The 20,620-nt window shown below is 38.9% G+C and overlaps 1 pseudogene across 1 annotated transcript; it reads left to right on the forward strand.

The window, feature by feature from the left end:
* The first annotated feature begins 3,423 nt into the window (after positions 1–3,423).
* LOC111342728 (uncharacterized) lies at positions 3,424–10,985 on the forward strand (annotated as a pseudogene). Its single transcript, XR_015988722.1, has 5 exons — positions 3,424–3,658; positions 4,170–4,429; positions 7,769–7,883; positions 8,396–8,460; positions 9,102–10,985. The product of XR_015988722.1 is annotated as an uncharacterized LOC111342728 (transcript).
* The last annotated feature ends 9,635 nt before the right edge of the window (positions 10,986–20,620 follow it).

Here is a 20,620-nt window from a genome sequence, read left to right on the forward strand (position 1 = left end):
ATCCCCAGAAAGTTTAACTCGAATCTTATGATTTTCTTTGAAAGCAGCATTAGAAGGACTATTTTTCATAAGAGTCTGCAACCTTACTTCTAGTCGTTCCTCTATGCTCTGCTGAATCCCACAAGTATCATTGGGAGTACTTGACAGATTTGACTGACATACATGACTATTTAAAGCTTTTATCCTCTCCTTGAATTTCCATGACCGAGGTAGTTCCTTGCAAATCATAGAAAGTTCATGGTATGCTTCATTTGATATAATAAATCTTTCCTTTGTGTACAGCAGTAGATTTATGTCATCAATCTCCTCATCAGTGACTGTCTCGGCTCGAGATGAGTTTTGAATGTTATTGTTATCAACCAATGTGAGAGTCTCGTACTCTTGAGTGTTCTCATGGAAAATTTCAACTTTAGTAGCAACAAAATTATGAAGTCCAAGAAATGAAAGTGAAGTTTCACAGTCTGTGACCATTTGCTTTCGAACTCTAGTTTGCTGCCTTTTTCTATAGTCTAGAAATGTTTTACTTTTGGTAGGACCCCTTGATTTCTTATCTTTTTGTAGTTGCATTAATTTCTGGACAAGCCCTTTTAATTTCTTTTGAAATTTGCTAGTAATGTCTTTGTTTTTAGCAACAGCTTCCTTCATTTTCTGCTCAATTTTGGCCTTCTTGCACTTTTCCTCTTTAAGATCATCTTCAAGCTTTCTTTTCTGTCCCCTCAATTCATTGTTTTCGTTTTGGAGCATAACACAGTCCATTTCATACTAATATATCTTAAAATTCCAAGTTCAAAATTTACCCCTTGTCCAATTAAAAAGAGTTTTTTCACCCCATTGCCTCCCATAGTTTTGGCTTTGGCTAGTGCTTGATTTAATCGCCAGATCTTTGTTTTGAATTCTTGGATCAGCCTATGATTTATTATTACACCAGGGATCCCGCACTCCTGTCCGACTTTTTGTTTAAGTATCCTTAAAACGGAGTTTTGTTTGCCTAAGCTTTCCTCTGGATCGAGTTCTTCATCACGGTCAGCCTCTTGTTTTGAAGATTTGTACAATTCGTACAGAAGTTTACTGCCAACAAACATGTAGAACATTTATCAATTGCTGCACATGAAATCGGGCGCAACTTCATAAATTTACGACAAATTTTGAATTTATAGATTCAAAGATTACTTGTTTATTTGGGCCTGAAATGATGGATATTCTTTGTGGCTGTAATTCCCGCCATCGTCGTTTTCCTTCTTTTCTTCGTCGTTTTGCACGGCCTCTACTGCACAAAACAACACAAACGTAATGCAAATTACAAGAATAGCGCGGGCATTGCGCAACATCGCCAACACCTGCGAAGAAGTACTTTTCAATCGCCGATTTACATATATTTTTTCGTTTCAACACGTACGAATTTGGAGCCAAAATGTTTATTAGATCCCAGGCTTTCCAGATCAACCCGTACATACGCATATTTTAAACGACTAGGCCGCTCTAGGCCGCTTGAAGTGATGAGTCTGTTTGGCCGAGCGGTCAATGCCAGTCACGACTTCTTTCAAGTTCGACGACTTCGAAGCCCGATTTACATGGTTTATTTTTCACTTTTCCAAAGTATTTTGCAACCGTACATTTAGATAAAGTTATCGTTAACTTTGTCTAGTTCTGCTTTTCGCTAAAAAATTAACAATTTCCGCTATGATTTTGTGTCACTATTGGGGGCCTGGAAACGAAAAAAAAATAGGTAAATGTCATGTAATTTTTGGCATGTGGATTTGAAAATGCATGTTGTTCTGGAAAAAGATTAAGAAAGACAGCATTTAAATATTTTTCTGGTTAAAATTTCGACAAGCGATTGACATCGTCAAAGAAAAAGCTGTTAATTAGAATGATTAAGATGTTACAATTTTACGACACCTGCTAGCAAATTAAGTTCGGAAAACAAAAAAACCAAAACGTAAAAAATATCCTGGTGAGATTATTTTGAAGCTTTTAGTTGAAAAATCATCGTCCATGAAAATATTCCTTCTCAAATAAAATAGCTATTTATGCAAGACTAGAAGAAGTTTCTAAAATACCGTCAGTGCCAAGGTAGGTATCGTAAATCTAGTTTATCTTCTTTAACTAGGCATTGGTAGTTCATAGCTGTAGTTTGGATTGATAATGTGAAGTGTTGCGGCTTGAATCCAGTCCCAAAAAAGATTTCATTTGAGTCGATGGTCTGATCTTTAACATATTTTGGTTAAAAACCCATGTCTAGATCAGCAGAAATTCGGGGCGTGTTAAATCTGTACGGATATTGCTTTGAGCTTTATATGAATCATAGCAGGATAGGGTTGTTTGTGCTGAACGGTCTGTTTGACTTAAATTTCCGTTCAGGCATACTTACTATTCTAATCCATAGTTCTGATCTCCAGTTTTGTGGTCATAAATAATTTTGAGAACTCGCCATTTGTTTTTGGCTGAAGGAACTAGGTTCGGATCAGGCTAGCTCATGAAAAGAAAATAAAAAAAAACAAACAAACATTAACAAACATCGAATAAAGTTGAGAACGAAAGTAGATTCCAATTTTCCATCAATTATCTGACTTATCACAATTCTCATTTAGGGAATGTAGCAAATCACTTCTAAAAAATTAAAGTAAAATTTTAAACTTCTGCTCGGGATCCAAACCTTATGATTAAAAAATAAACATGTAAAGAAATAGGTAATTTGAAATTTCTTTAGATTGTTTTTTATTCTGAATAAAGAATCCAAAGCCGGTTACTTTCTTTATTTTCCTATTTTTTATTGCAACTGATGCTTTTTTATATTTTTCTTGAATTATTTGCTTCCTTTCTTTCAAATTATATTCTAAGGGACAAGCAAAAATACTACGAGTACCTTGAGAGATCAAATCATTGTGCTAATGATATCGTGACAATATTCATGGTAATGATATTGACAGCTGTAGATGAGTGAAAAGATGTTTGTTAGTTAAAATTGATAAAATTGAGGTCAATAAGTAACAATTATTCACCGACACTGTGGTGCATAATTGTTTTAGTATTTGCCATATAGAAACCAAATGATTAGTTGATTTCTGTCAATATACCAAGATCTAGATTGCTCGCAAAATAAGCTCTTGACGCGCGATTGTGTCTCATCGGCAACTCGAAGGTGAACAGAACTAGCCAACCAGCGCGTGGGAAAAGCAGTTTTCTCCTGTGTGGCATTTAGTAATAGAAGTTATAAGTTAATTCAAAGCTGTTTATTCAGACAGCAATCACCCCGGCATCAAATTTTAGTTAGGCTGCCTCAATGCAGTCACAAATACTCGCATATCATCGCCCAAAATTTTTGATCAATTATATCATCTTTTACCAACTAGATACATATCTAGTTAGTTCTCTCTTACAGATGAGCGGCGTCGTTGCGGAATTATAACAGGTCAGCATAAATTTGAGTTAACATGTAATGTCATTCACTTCAGGGTTACTAAAAGTCTCCTGACTGGACACTTTTTTTTTTTAACACAAGTAATCAAACTACAGAAACTGTCAGTGGATGGGAGCTACCGATCAAACGATTATACCGCAAAAATGAAAACCTTGTATCTGTCAACTGTTTCTGCGCTGGCCGTTGTTCTTCTTTCTGTGGAATATCTGTATAATAGCAATGCAGTTGCGACCCACGGTAAGAAGACTCTGTTTCAAAAAAATAGAGCCCTAATTTCTTTACAGCTTTTAAAAAAATAGTTAGATCATCTCTTCTTTGATTGATTATCCGCAAAAATTTTCAGAAGGTCTAACATTCCGTGTTGTAAGAACCATTCACAACACTGAACTGGTACAATTATTGGAAAAAACACTCAATACAAGAAAATAGCCACTCACAAATTCTCCAAAAAAATAATATCGTGCCATTGCCGAGAGAGCAATATCAAAAAATTGTGAGGAAAAGACAAGCAAACAAAAAGATAAGATTCTCACATTGATACGATAGCTCCCTCGTATACACCAGAAATCTGTACGAATTAGAGGCATGAAGCTTAGGCTTCTCTTGGACTCCAAAACAGAAAAGGCCTTGGGATTAATTTCGTTTATTTAATAATTTAGAATGTACGACACGGAAAAGAATGTATAACTCGAGACAGATGTACTTATTTGTCAAAAAGTAATACAATTTTTGTTTTCATGCTTTTCAGAAGTTTGTGGAAGACACGTAAAATACACCGCTGCCGTTAAGGGAAATGCTCTTCATGGACACGTGATCAAAAACCTTACGCTTCCAGTCATTATACCAGACCCCTGCAGAACTCAGTGTGTTATGGACAGTCGTTGTGTCTCTATCAATACTGGCCCACACTTCAACGATCACGTGATATGTGAACTAAGTGATTCGGATGAAGCTGAACACCCCCGGGATCTTAGGCCTCGGAGAGGTTTTATCTACATTGGTACTGAGGTAAGAGAATGAAAAACAAAACAAACGAACAAACAAAAGTATACAAATTTTATATTTCTTTCTGCTTGTTTCTTGATATTTTCACTTGATGTAATTGGATTATGAAGAGAAAAAATACATTATTATATGAAATTTTCGCGACACGTTAATTTCGCGAGTTTGAGGCTCGCATATTTCGCGACGCCTTAATTTCGCGATTTTGCGAGAATTTTGCATTTTGACTCACTCTAATTTCGTGTTTTTGAGTGAGGCACACTTTATTCCTTTGTCAATGTTATTTAACATGTCCCTGAATTTGATCAAATTTCATGAACAGTGTCCAAATAAACAGAAACGCAACTGATTTTATGTAAACAGTAACAAGAAAGATGTTCTCACAGTGTCTAAAAGGCACGGTTTGAAGTTCATGCCTGAATTCAAGTCACGTTTTTAGTGGTCAATTGACCTCATTATCCATGTACATTAAATATTCCTTCCTGCAGACTCCAAAGAGAAAATGTTGCCATTTAGTTTCACGACTGATGCTGTTTAATTGCTTGCATAAATGCAAGATTAAGCGTATCTTGCATAAATGCAAGATACGGATTAACAGGCGGTAGTACTTCTTTTCCATTGAAAACATCCTTTATTCCAGCTTTTTCCCACCCTTTCAAAACATAAACCTTTCCTTCGGTACTGGTAAAAAAGTTATACATTTCTACCAACCAAGTGGCATGGATTAGTTTAAGGACCGATAGTCTGAGGTCAAAATCGACATCTTCAAAATTGATTCCACTATCCACTTGTTTCTGGACTTCTACTGAATACCAAGTCGCAAACTTGTTTTTGCAAAACGTCTTGGCTTGTCCGTTGACCGTTAGATCCAAAGGTTGAAAAAATCGGGTCATGTTAGCTGGGACAGAAGTGACTTCTATATTCAGCGAAGAGAGCCTCGAGCACACTTTCTGCGTTTTCTGACCTCTGAAGACATCCCAGATAAGTAGGGCTTTTTGAGATTGCAGAAGGCCAAGTTCCTTGCGTTTCTTCATCAAGTAGAGATTGACTACAGAATCAATAATGCCAATTATTTCTGCCTCGTTTGAATAGTGCTTTGGGTTTTGGCTGACACAAAAGCTCTTGAGAAAACTAAAGTACCGATGAAGGCTGGCCTTAGTTTTACCCTGGTATATAATTTGCAACGGGAGAAATTCGCCAGACAAAGAAATCACAAATGTTGATTTGATTTATGATTTATGATTTATAAGATTCACGACAGGCAGGGACACCGCAACAGCTTGCGCCAATCACTGCGGGCCCAGTAAAGCCACCCATCCCACCCAGGGGAGGACATCCATCACACAGTAATCTCGTGTGTGGGAAATTAACGTCTCCTACCCCTAACCCCGCAGGAGACGGGACCTCCACTTATTCGTCCCTATCCGAGAAGACTAGAATATCTAACCATTTCTTGATGTTATAGAAACGTACCAAATTCTTCTCAATAATTTTAAGACCCTCAGCGTTGGTCTGACCGGGGCTCGAACCCTCGAACTCAACAGTCTAGCGCTCTATCCATTGAGCTAACTGGGAGGCGGTTAAAGCGATGTTGTGCTTATCTGTCAAACCCTTGATTGGTACAGACTGAGAGTTTGTTGCTGCCATGGTCATTTGACCCACTGATACGTATAAACTCGGTGTTTGATCAGCATTAAGAATGAGATCCGGTGGAATCTTGTGTTGTTTGATACAACTGTCGATGTCCGAGAGGTAAGTTAGCTTGCAATCTTCATAAACTCCTCTTGGAACTGGTGGCTTAGTTGTCGTGCCTGCACGCCGGGAAAAGTTGCAACGCCTGTAAATAGATTGAGTCCGTCCTGGCGTGGGTGTAAAATGAGAGGTACTTGCCATGCATCGACGAAATGCTGCTAATCAGCGCTTTCGCAGCAGCTGAAACAACGCTGCCGTTCACTACACCACACCACCTCTAGACCTGAAGTCTTGTAAAAATGCAATCAGTTTGTTGTCCAGCTCGTAAAGAAACGGTGGTCGCCCACGCTTGTGCGTTTCTAGGGACGTAACCGGTTGAACGTTTCCTTCCCTTATTTTCGCAGAAACTCGCTCTCGAAATGCCTTTTTAAAGGTACGCACTGTACTTTCTTTTAAGCTTGGAAATTCTTCAGCAAAGCATTCTAGGGTTTTCTTGTCTCCATTCTCACTTGCGAAATTCCCAATTTTCACACGATCCTCTCCGCTGTATTGAAAATATTTTCCCCTTTTTCTCCTAGGATGTTGATTTTGTTACGAAATCTCGGCAGTTCTTGAGAGGTTTACGACTGCCGCCGCGGTTTCCCAGTGTTCAACTACTCTTAAATTTGTATCCTTCTGCCTCGCTATATGTGATTCAAGTATTTCTACCTCTACTGAATCTTCGGGCGAAGGTTCTTCTCTCCTAAGAGAGAACTAAAAGAAAGACATGTAAATGTAGTAGAGGAAAAGTCACATGTAATTTCCACAAAAAACACGTGTCTTGACGTGGTGTGCAATGATATGTGAGCGTCAGGCTGTCAAAATACCGGAAATACTTCAGATATTTTTAAAACTTCGAACCCTGCTAATTTTGATGCACGGGTTTTGATAATGGCTTCAGTTTCTGGTATTGTCCAATATTCCTTTCCCTGCGGCCTGAGAGGCTTTCGCGTGTATAAAGAGATATGGAAACCTAACGTTGGAGACGTTCTTTCCTGCATCCATTAAAAGAAACAGCCAACATGATCGATACGCAATAGCCGCGACAAAATTGCTTCCCGGACGACTATCGAATGTTCATTTAGCACGTGAGATCAGCCGTTTTACAAGATTTCTTATTTCAAGAGGCGCAGATGTCTCCGTGACAGTACAGAACACACACTTTCGACGATCGCCACTCATACAAGGAGGGTTAGAGATTCCTATAGAGACGACAGTAAGAATGGAAGCATGTACGAAGAACGTTGAAGACATTGAAAGGTTTAAGCAACTAGTGGAACAGCACTACCAGGAGCAAGTGAATGGGCAGTTTGAGGATTGTACAAAAGAAGTGCCACCTGGAGTGGAGACGGAAAGCAGTAGTGATGAAGAGGACCAGAACATTACCACAGAATAGCTCAAAATGATTCTTATAAACGTGTGTAATGGTAATAAAGTCACTGTTTTAATTATTGATATAATGTGAGTCACTTAATTTTCGCCTCATGTTATTTTTGCGACATTTAATTTTCGCGTCACTTAAACTTCGCGATTTTTTTTAAATCGCGAAATAAGCGAAATTAACGTGTCGCGAAAATTTCATGTAATAAGGTATATCTTTTTCGTTCCCCTTAGAACCGCTGCATCAATAACCCCTGTCTTAATAATGGGACCTGTCTGAATGGCTATACCAACAAAGGATACATTTGTCTGTGTAAATTTCAATACTCCGGAAAAAACTGTGAAACAGGTAACACATGCATGCATTTATTGTTAGATATACCAGTACAAAAGAATACTCAGTATGAGTACATTATACTCAAATTAGAGATACCAGTACAAAAAATAGTCAGTAGGAGTAAATTATACCCAAGATTTATATATTTAATTGATCCACTGAACTCACTGATTGACTAACCATCCTACGGACCGAAAAATCGATTGTCGGATCAAAAGAGTGCTGTTCGTTTACCATATTCGCTTTCCTTTCATTTCCTTTTTTCCATTGTTTTTCGATTCGTTTTATTTGTTGTTGCCGTTGTTGTTGACTTTTTTCTGTTCCAATTTTTTGGTTGTTTTGTTGTTTTGCTTTTTGATTGGATTTTTATTCGTTTTGTTTTGGTCCGTTTTTTGTTTTTTTGTTTTTGGTTTTTTTTTTCGTTTGTTTGTCTGCCGGTTTGCTTGTCGTTGTTGTTGTTGTTTAAATGAGGTTTTTCAATGTTTTTAAGTCGTAATTAACATCCTTTGAGGACATCTATATAGTTGAAGATCTTGGGGAATGCGATTCCGGTGGATGGACACTTGTCATGAAGATGGACGGTGCTAAGGTGCAAACCGTTTTCGTGTTTTTTATTTTCTTTTCTTTTCTTCGGTTTATCTTCATGTACTTATAATACTATCCACTCGTATATTCATTATTCCATTTTTTTATTTGTTTTCTCAATTAAGTGTCATTTATCTACTCTGTTGAGCTTGTATCGTTATTTGTTTATCTATTTTTCGAGGGAAGGAGCTTGAAAAAAATGCCTATCGTTTCACCCATTTCTTTGTTCACATTTTAGCACAGAACCATACTTCAGAGGTTCTTTAAGTGCAGCATCTTTTATCAGGGAGATCTCAGTACATTCACTAATCATTTTGATTTAAGGTATCATAGAAACGGAAGTTAAATTTACAACATTAGGCATTCTGTAAAACGGTTATTTCTTGCTTCTGATTTGAATGATGAACGAAAAAAGTTATGCTTTCCATTAAAAATGAAAAGCCGAGCATTAATTTCATTGTGGGAAAACTACTTTGATTTCTCAGCTGTTCTCTTGTTTTAAGTTGTACAACAGTCAAAGGATGATAATTCTTTGGTAAAAGGCTTTTTAATTATAACTAGCTTGCATATGTATGTGTACTGTATTTTCAGTCAAAAAGATACTAACTGCTATTCCTCTGTATGTTGTGGATGCTATGGATTTAGGAGACATTTTCCTATGATTCTGTTCTTTGGACCAATAAGGAAACTTTTAACCTTCCCGGAGGAGAGACTGGGCTCGACACACAAGAGACCAAATTAGCAACTTACTGGGAAAACCTTTCTCCAAAATCTGCCTCGGTATGAGGATTGGGAATCAGACCAATTTTATACTCATTCATAAACAGGCAAACTCTCTTTACTCACTAATCGCTGATGGACAATATCGCGCCATTTCACTTGGTCGGGATAAATGGAAGTCGTTGATTGGTGTAAACGCATCCCTACAGCGTAACTGCAACAAAGAGGGCTTCAATTCACAGGGCAAGACTGGGCAATCCAATGCAAGGATCGGTATCATTGGTAACGAGCAATCCAATTGCGTTAGTGCTGATTCCAGAATCGGTTTTGGTACGGGAGGTAACCCAGACAAGTCAATTACGTGTGGCAACGTGGCTAAGTTTAATCCAGATAATGGAAATAGATTTATCAAGGCAATGGGATATATCATTGTACAGTAACAACGAAACTAATACCAAATTAATGAAAACGTCTCTTTCAGTAAAGCTATAATTCTTCTGTTGAAAATATTTGTGGCAAAATTGTTTGAACACAAAGCCGTCGTTAATGAAAAAAGCAGTTAGGAGAGGGCTCCTATGCAAAATCCAGTCTCGAAACTTTAAATGAAAGGGAAGAACGGTGTTAATGGTGCGATAATTCACTCCAAAAGCTCCTAATTTCCCCCATATGAAAAAGGTTGCCTAATGTGTTGGATTGCTTGGAAAGGGGATGTCACAGATAAGTAGGTAGCTCACTCATTCGTGTGCAATTGTTGCCAATTTCAGTGAAGTGTGCGTACGGTTTTTCTTAGCTTATACATTACCCACCATTATACAATTAATGCAAATGACATGAGTGAATTATGATTATTCTCACTTTCCCATAATCCCTAGATCAACCCTGTAATAATATAATAATAATAATAATAATAATAATAATTATAATAGTAGCAATAATGATGATACGTATCATTATTGTAATAATAGTGATAATGGTTACAACAAACAATGAAATTAAAAAAAAAAAACGCTAAAAAAGCAGCCGCCATTACATGTATTTCCCCCTTCATTCTTTTATTCTTTCTCTGTTGCGAACGTCATGTTGAGCCTCCCCATCAGTAGTACTATACGCCCGCATAGACTGAAATCATAGCAACGGGTGAGCCTAGCAACAAGCAAAAAGTGATTGACAACCATCTCCATAGCAACCAAAAGACTACAACACGCATGGCATATAGTAAAAAAGACTTTATTTTATGTCCCACAAGTGTTACAGTGTCATACATGTTACATATAAATACTACTTTAACTCTAATAGTATATTGGTTGGGCAGAAATGCCTAACCCGCGAAACCCAAACGCGTAATCTCGGGTCCCGTTCCTTTTTAGTAATAATCATAAGGGTAGGTTTTAAATGTGTGCTGATCGACAACACGTTTGTCATACACTAATCTATACTTCTTATTCATTTGAATGGTTGATAAAGAGTAATCATTTGGATGTCGTTGAATTTTGAAAGGAATAGGTACATCGACGGTTGTGGTAGAATCCTCTAAGGGTGTAGTAAGATCATTTAAAACATTTTGTTTCAAGACATGAAAGTTAACATAGCGACTTCCCGTACTGTCTAATGTGAAACCTCTGACTTTGCATTCGTATTTGCCTTTGTAGGTTTTGTAGGCATAATTCTTGGGTCCACCCGATACAAATTCAACAATGTGATCACCAGTAGGGAGTTCATCTTTGAAATCTCCAAGATAATCTCCTAGAGGTGGATCTATGGATGTTGAATTGGAGACAAAGACAACCGAGTCGGTATCAAAGTATAGTACCCGTTCTCCTAAGAGTTCGAGGGCACTATACAATTTGAGACGTGCCCAACATGTGGTGAAACATGCTATGAAGATGTTTAGATTGGGTGAACTAAGTTCATCTTCAGTAGCAACTTTGAAATGAATTTCAACACGTTCGTCGGTATCGGCAACACATACGTAGGTGACCCGATTATTCTCACTTTCTAAGAATTGAAAGAGAGTATTAGGATCATTGAATTCTTTGACTTGAGTCTTGTCAGTTCGTTGCCCAAATTTACCCCACATAGAGTTAAGCATCATTTTGGCAAGTGTCCTTAACCCTGGATTTTTAGCAATTTTGGCATGATCTAATTTGATACCTTCACGCTGTTCGTAATCGCGTATGTGTTGTTCTTTTAATGTCTCATCATTTCCCACATGACTAGGCCATCCACTGGCTTCTTCTTTGAGTTTAAGCCAAGTGTTGACGTAGTCTTTAAACAGTCCGGTTTGGGTTTGTGGGAATTGCCAAATTTCATAGACATGAATCATGGTGTATCCCATGTCTATGGCCTTCATCAGTTCGGGTGTACACCAGGTACCTCGAAGGGTTCTCTCAGCATCAGTGTGTGTACAAGTAGCAGTTCGCTGTAAGAATGGTTTTTCTAGCTCTAGTTCTACACACGTTTTACAGAGAGGAAACGTTAATTTACCACCTTGACGTAGCGGTAAAACGGGATGATACAAACGCCTTGGTGGTAAAATGTCACATTTCACAATGCCGAAATAACTAGAGATGTCTGTTGTGGTGGGTTGGGAAATAATGGTGGGGTGTCCAATAGGATATTTGCCATTTTTGTTAACCCAAGGATACAAAGAAGTGAAATCGTAATAACGTATCTTATCGTCACTATTGTCTTGAGTTGATTTAAACATTTGAATGGCATTAGTACGTCCACCACAAAAGGCATCTCTAGGATTAAGTGGTTCAACGAATTGATAGGATGCGACACGACTTTGAATGTCGTCACGAGTGCGCTTGAGACGCTCCCATTCACATTCCCACATTTCAACCACATTGTACATTCTACATTTCAGAGAATAGATTTTGCTTTCAGTGAGTTTGTAAACGTCATCAAAGGTACGATCATTAAGGCGTTTGTGACTCTCATACCTGTTGGTGTAGCACTTGCGACACCCATGCCAAAAACATCCATGAAATTCGTACACGGTTCGCGAAGCATCATGGTACCCATCTACGTGATAGTGAGTATGTGGGATGCGGTACTCACCAGAGTTGCGGGCATGTTGAATGTCATGACCCGTCTCTTCAGAGATCCAATGAAGCCACTTCAAAGCTACCGTGGATTGTTTGATATCACTGCGCCAACCATGAAGTGGTTCATTGGCAATAGTATCGGGTTCCATACGATTTTGCCTGAGATCTCTGTTGCAAGCGGAGGCAATGGTCATGTGTGTGAAAGGATCAAAACGTGTATGAGGTTCAAAGACTTCTTTGAATTTCATACAACCTTGCTTTAGAAGTAACACATCACTTTCACAGTATTCCAATAATTCTTTTTGGAAATCGTAATGGAGATGGGTTTGTGTGGCATACCACGTGTCGAATTCCTCACGCTTGCTAACCGACATGGTCTCAGGCATAAAAAAACGTTTTTCGGGTATGGCACCTCGATACTCTTGATTTTCAGGCACATTAAACAAATGCGGGAAGAAGCCTTTTTTAACTTCAGTCAAACCGAAGGTCTTAGGAAATGCTGACAAGGGCATTTGAAAAAAAGAAAGGGAATCAATAAAACGTATGTTGTCCATGGTGACTTGGAGTAATTTAGCTCCATTTCTAACGTGGCTTACGATTCGCCCTTGACGGTGGTACTCATGGACTACATGATAACCATCATAACCTTGAAAGTTATGAGCTAAGACGGTAACCTTACGAGTATCGTCATCAGTAAGTGTATCTAACCACTCTAAGAATTCATGAACGCAAGAATCACCCTTAAAGATGACAAATTCATCGTCTTCGCTAGTGGAAGCTACAACTAAATTAGGAATATGTTTACCAGTGTCTTGCATGGCTTCAATGTCAAAAAAAACTAATACGGGAGGTTCGTCATCTTCCTCATCATCACCTTTGAGCTCTTTTTCTTCTTCAGGTGACAAGGCAACTTGAATAAAACATTGATGCGTGGCAGCATCTACATAATCTTTACAAGAGCGACATTCTACAAAACCGCAGACATGCTGGTCTTGTTCTTTAGTACCTACTAGTAACTTTAAACATTTTTTACACTGTTTGCGGTACTTACATACAGAGGGTTGTTTAGAGGTAGAAACGTGTTTTCCACCTTGTGTATGTTCTTTATGTTGATGTTTACAGTCAGGACCAAAGAAGAAGCGGTAACACTCTTGACATTGATCCCAGGAAGAATGTTTCTTTTTTAAGGCCGTCAAGTAGTCTGTGCACACATCTTGCTGACAGGCGGGACACCGTTCTTTATTGTTGTGACATTGATGATGTCCTTCATGATCGTAGGGTTTATAACACTTGTTACACACATAAGAACTACCATAGTAACCTTGAAGACTAGTAATAGTGTCATAATGTCCTTGACCATTATCGAGTTCTGTGTACAATAAACAGATTTGTTTACCTTGTTTGTAGTCTCCATAAGTGTAGACGCGATGTTTGCGTGTCGTATCTACAACTAAGAGTTGGTAGTCTTGCAAGGTAGGGGTTGCTGCGAATTGCTTTAATTCGTTTTCACCACACGCTTGAGTGCATGGTACGTGGGCTTCAATTTGTAATTGTATGGCTGCTGTGGTTTGAGCCTTGTAGCCTGCGACATAAGATCGCCAATTACTGACATTATCAAGTTTGGCTTTGGCTGTGACGATGGCTCTGGCACAGCACATAGTGTCGTTGTTTTCAATGTTGATGACACAACGTTTTTTCTTTTTGAAGGCAGTCACATTACTGTGTCCAGGTCTCAGCTTTCTCTTTTTACCAGTACCTTGTATGTTACGTCGTACTTGTGTAAATGACAAATCGAAGGAATCATCGACTTCAAAGTTTTCATTAGAGTTGAGTGCACTAGATATTTGCCTCAACAGTTCATTGACCCTATCACCACCTTGTACCCATTCTTGAGCGTGTAGTCCTCTGTAGTTGAAGGCGTGAGATAAACGTCGACTAGACATGTTAATGTAGACTCGATCTTCGTCAGGTATTTGTTGTCGATCAATGACATCAATGATAGAACGATGTAGACCGTTTGCCATAGAAGAAGCGAGATGTTGGTGTGTGTTAAATTGTCCTCGTTGTTCGACTCGCATGTTGTAGTGTCTTTCTAAGACACCCATGGCGGGACTTTGACGTTCAGCATAGGGATGCATGTGAAATACAAATTCACCGCGGCCATCACCTTGCAAAGCTCCCCCAACTTGTATGGTAGCTTCTGCATCTTCGGCAGCTCGAATGAGATCTTGGTCATCAAGATCATAGGAGAACTCACTCATGATTGAATGGTTGAGTTAATTCTTAGGAATAAATATACCCATACCACAATGAGAGATAGGTGGTCACATGGAGGTGGGAGGGGGGAGGGGGGTACCCCCATGATTGGTCGAGAAGGTGAATAGTGGATAATGCAATTGGGGTTGTGTGTAGAGTAGAGTATAAAAATACGGAGAAGGAAAGGAGAAAGCTATCTTGCCGCAGTGAAGGAGAAGAAGGGAGATAAGAAAGAGAAGAAAAAAGATGAGTGACACAGAGACGCGCGTTGAACCTGAAGGTGTAATGCATGATAATCATCACATATCTACTGGCCTTGAATCAGAAGGTGTAATGCAAAGATTGCTGTGTGAGGAAAAGATAGAGGAGCCTCCAAAGGTAGATGAGACGCCACAGACTGATGCCCCAAAGAAGGCGCCAAAGAGGAAACCTGCTGCAAAACGTGCTGCACCTTATGACGGTAAAGGTAAATGTCAAGGAAGTAAGGGAAAAGGCAAGAAACCAAAGCTGGATGTAGACCACCCTAACTTGACATTGGGAAAAGATGGTGAAGTCGTGGAACGTACTGAAGTGGTTGCTGGAGGATCAAGTGGATCAGTGGGTGTTGGAGGTACGCAATACTCCTATAATAATTTAGAAGAATTGTTGGACAGTTTGGATCCAGCCATGACTCACTTTTGCCCCATTCACAAAGATACGTTGATGGAAGTACTTCACAGTAAAAAAGAACATGTGAAAGACACATTTTTGAGATGTAACGTGAAAGGTTGTCCATGTTTTTGTGAAACCAAGAAGCATGAGGAGTATTACAGTAATGTAACTAGGCAGGGTCATGAATGGTTTACGCTAGAGCGTATTACCCAGATGAAATGTGCATGTGGTTATGATCCCACTCTGATCATGTCTAAGTCAAAGGATAATCCAGGTCGAATGTATCTGAGGTGTAGGGATTTTATCTGTAAAGATTTTTTTGCTTGGTGGGATATGAAACCACCACGACCTGTGCAAGTAATCATGTTAAAACCATATTGTTGAGACATTAACTGAAAGAAAAAACATTTTGTTACAGTTGAACACTTGAAAGAACCGATTGGCTTGTATTTTCCCGAGAGCGAGTTTCGGAAAGTGTGTACTTATTTTCATCTTCCCAACGGATTGGTCACTGGGTTTTGTGTTGGCGTGAAACAAGCGGCAGACATGTTTCCAGAGTTAAACATAAACATTAAATGTTTGCATTCATAGATGCTACAGCAGACATCACATTTGGCCTTTCAATTGAACAGTGGTCCGAAGTGGGTATCATGTGTGGTCCCACGATACTACGAACACTTGCAGAACAATTAGAAATGTCTGAAGATGTATTAGGTAATATTTATACTTATATTTTTAATAAGTTGTTTGACAAGTCGTCTACTTTTCTTTCTTTTAGTTGAAGAGTTTAAGATTAAAGAAGGTGTACCAACTGATCAAGAGTTGCGAAGTCTTTCAAATGATCTAGGCAAGATGCCCCTTGATAAAGTAGTAAATTTTTTTAACATTTTAACTGGAAAGCCGAAACAGCGAGTTTTAGAAGAATTGCTCGGTGTGAAACCTATCGGGGGTATGGTCAAACAAAAGTACTGTGTAGAAGTAACTCCTTTAGATACTGATGACGAGTAGTAGTAGATGAGTGTAAATAAAAGTGTGTTTGTTAAACTTGAGACTTCATTTTATGAGTTGTAATCATGGCGAGGCGTGTTCCGTTACTTTCATCGGTACCCTTAACGCAAGTACCTACCAATTTTGGAAGATCTAACTTTGGGGGGTTGACAAGCGGTCAAAAGTACACCAAGGGAGTATTTGATGACATTATAGCTCGAGTCGAACAGGAAGCTGCTGGTCAAGAGTTAACTAAAGAATTGAAGAAAATGAATAGAAAGAGGACAACAAAGGCTGCCAAACCAAAACGTAAATATACCAAGAAACCTAAAAATTTGGATTTGCGTACCATGTTAAAAAAGGATCCTAAAGATTTACGTAACATGATAAAAAAAGGAAAACTGGGAAAAAAGAGAAAAAGATGTCGTGGTGTATTTTTGAAAGGTAACCCGTCAGTCATTGCTGTCTTGAATAAGTTACCAGCATTGAGGACCAAAGTGAGGGACCTGTTACCTAGTAGTGACGATGGTACGTGTCTCAATAAGACGATCACGGTACAATCATTATTGCGAAGGGTGCCGGGTTTGAAACGTAAGCTTCACACACTCCTTAAAAGCGGTTAAACAGTAAACTTTGGATACATTTGGCACGATGACGACTATAGACAAGGATAGTTTTTATCTGACGTTACCGAGTAATGGATACGTGAGTAAATTGGAATTTCCTAATAACTCTAACAACAATTGGCGAATACGTTTACCGCAAACTGTCAAACTCGAGGGTCAGTGGGAAGTGGGATTGGCATGTATATCTTACCCGGCTGAATCTATTCTGAAAGAATATTTGGATGAACTGGAAGATACAGACGTATTGATGAGAACGGTTAGGACTATTCACAAAAGTGATGGTGACTGGTATAAAACACAAGTAGTAAGATACCAAAATATCAAAGACACGGAGATGATATCTGTGCAGGATTTATTGGTAGCTTTATTTGAGTATGAAAATTTGCAATTTATGAGACAATTGGATGCTGATGATAAACCCACGCGAACGCTTTCTGGTGGAAGTCATGCTGACTATCAGTGGAAAGTAATTAGAGGAACCGATTCTCTCACTGTGGATACTTCGGTGCTATATGATGGCATAAGTGCAAGCGATGCAAATGATTATATCACCGTTTCTTTACAAGAAAATCTTATGCGTAGATTTGGATTTGTTGTTGATGAAACGCTTCCAGATGGTAGCGGTTCGACATTTACAGTAGTGAAACCTGGACCTAACCTTTCTATATCATTTCGAGATCCGGCAAAAGGTTGGAATGATGATATATCTAAACGAAAAAGTGATGGGTACTATTACGGTATACGTAAAATGACGTGGAGTCAGTTTACGGGGAATGACTATTTAGGCCTAGAGTTTAGAACGGACCTAAAATGGACATTTTCAAACCTAAGAGCCCAGAGTTACAAGAGAGGTACAGAAGAGCGTGATCTATACGTGTATTCATCCATGTGTGAACCTAAAACAGTAGGTTCTGATACCACAGATTTATTTAAGCATGTAAACTATCGCCCTACTTTAAAAGGCGGAGGTTTTTACGAACCTGGCATTATTGAGTACGTGGGTCTACGAGCACAGGAGTTTGATACGGTGGAGACGCGTATCCGTGAGGTAGACATTGATAGTCTAGCCCAATTTACTACAGGTCATACCGTGGTAACGGTTCATTTGAGGAGAAGAAGATGAGTTTTCATTTAACACTACCGAGTAATGGTTACAGTAGAGCCGAGTTTCCAAGTAATACAAACAATTCGTGGAAAATTAGACTACCTCAACCTGTGACACTTGAAGGACAATGGGAAGTGGGACTAGCAAGCATATCTTATCCTTCCGATTCACAATTGAAGGAATATTTACAAGGTTTAGGTGACTATGATCTTCTCATGAAGACTAGTAGAATGGTACACAAGAGTGGTGGAGGTCATGTGATTTTTACTCAGACTGTGAGATACTTAGAAATCAAACACAAACAATCGGACATATTATCTGTAAAGGATTTGTTGGAGGCTATGTTTGATGAGGAATATTTATTATTCCTTATTCAATTAACATCAAAAGATAAGCCCACTCGGACACTTTCGGATGGTAGTTATGGTAATTATCAATGGGAAGTAATCAAGGGTACCGATTCTCTTACAGTGGATACGTCTGTGCTCTATAGTGGCATTTCGAAATCAGATGCGAATAGTAATGTATGTGTGATGATGCAAGAAACGCTCATGCGAAAATTTGGATTTCTTGTGGACGAATTGGTCACATTTAGGGATGGTACCAACGATAATTTAGTCTTGAAACCGGGTCCCAACCTTTCGATATCATTTAGAGATCCGGCGAAAGGTTGGAGTGGTGACCGTGATGTACGTGAAAAATACCATTGGTTTTATGGTTTACGAAAGATCACTGATACTAATGTGTTTCCAGGAGGTGGAATAGAATTTAGAACCGATTTAAAGTGGACGTTTCATAATTTGAAACAACAAAGTCACACGAGAGGTGACGAACCTCGCAGTCTGTACGTGTATTCGTCCCTGTGCGAACCACAGATAATGGGTTCAGATACGACGGATTTACTACGACACGTGGAATACAAACCCACTTTAAAAGGAGGTACGTTGTATGAACCTCATAACATTCATTACGTGAATGTGCGAACCAACAATTTTGACATTGTGGAGACTCAAATCAGTGAAGTAGACGAAAACAGATTGGCTAGATTTCACGACGGTACGACCACAGTCACAGTTCATTTCAGAAGGGTACGATGAAGAAAGCCAAGTTAGAAACATCCAAGTATGAAGATCCCTTACAGTTAGGTAGTCTTGGGGGTGTGGCAGCGTATGCCAAAGGAAATAAGATATCCTTAAGTAAAGCGAGGAGAGAATTGGAAAAGAATATTGCCTATACTCTCCACAAACCCGTACGTAGACGTGGTGCCTTTCGCCCCGTATTGGTATTTGATAAAGATGAACAGTGGGTGGCAGATTTGGTGGAGGTACAAAAGATATCGAAACAAAACAAAGGATACAAATTTATTTTGACAGTGATTGATGTCTTATCCAAATTTGCGTGGGCGGAGCCTGTGAAACGTAAGACGGGTCCCGAAGTGACGAAAGCCTTTACGACTATTTTGAAACGTGCCAGTAAGCAAGGGCACACGACACCCATTCGACTACAGACAGACAAGGGAAAAGAATTTTATAATAGTTCTTTTAAAGCTTTACTTAAGAAAGAAGGTATTCATCATTTTTCTACGCAAGGTGATGCCAAAGGTAGTGTCATCGAACGATGGAATCGTACTTTTAAGACCAAATTGTACCGTTACTTTACAGCTAGTAACAGTTACAAGTTTTTAGACGTCATTCAATCGATCATAAATCAGTATAATCACACGTATCACCGTAGTATTGGTAGAGCACCAGTAAAAGTAGATGATTCCAATGTCAAAGAGGTATGGTACAAATTATACGACAAGCATCTACCTAAAGCAGACAAGAAGACCAAACCTCCTAGACCTAAATTTAAGATTGGAGATTATGTTCGTCTGAGTAAAGTGGCTCGTAATTTTAAGAAAGGTTACATGCAGGGTTGGACAGAAGAATTGTTTATCGTATCGCAGTACGTACCTAGTTTTCAAATGATCATGTATAAGGTAAAAGAATTAGATGGCACACCCATTCAGGGTGCCTTTTACGCTCGTGATTTACAGAAAGTAGATGTAGATTTAGTAGGAGATTCATTCCGTGTGGAGAAGGTTTTAAAACGTACTAAAGATAAAATGTACGTAAAATGGAAAGGATATCCTTCCAAGTACAATAGTTGGGTTTATAAAAGTGATGTGAAGTAATAAAATGCAATCATTTGTGTGTGGAAACGGTCTACAATGCGTGGTGGGTCTTTGAAACGTTTTAAAGTGTGGGATATGTTACCCCATAAATCTCAGAAAGGGGGAACATTGTATCGATTTGCACACTCGTCGCCCCCCTTCAATGGAACCTGGAATCAAATAGCTCTGCAGCGTGGTGCGGGTATGGGTGACATGTTTAAGGATTTTAAATCTGGAGTAAAGAAAAGCGTTAAAACAGCGTGGCAAAAGAAAAATCTATCAGAATTAGGAAGAGGTATTAAAAGAAGTGCCAAACAAGCTGCAGGTAGAGAGATACGGAAGCGTGCCAGGAAAGGTATTAACGATATCTTTGGATTACAATAATGTCTAGCCGTGTCAGCATGATTCATCCTACGCAACCACGCATAGGTGTGGGAACGTCTCAAAATAATGTAGATTCTGTATTAAGTCAAGCCATTAGTCAACGGCGGCGACGACGACCTCAGCGAGGTAGTGGTATAAGAAAACGGCGACGCCGCATGGTGTATAAAAAACCTAGAGCGAAAACGTATCGTCATTCTACACGAAGAAGACGTTAGAGAGACGACATCGTT

This window comes from Stylophora pistillata, chromosome 6, assembly GCF_964205215.1.
Source record: "Stylophora pistillata chromosome 6, jaStyPist1.2, whole genome shotgun sequence".
Taxonomy (NCBI): Eukaryota; Metazoa; Cnidaria; class Anthozoa; order Scleractinia; family Pocilloporidae; genus Stylophora; species Stylophora pistillata.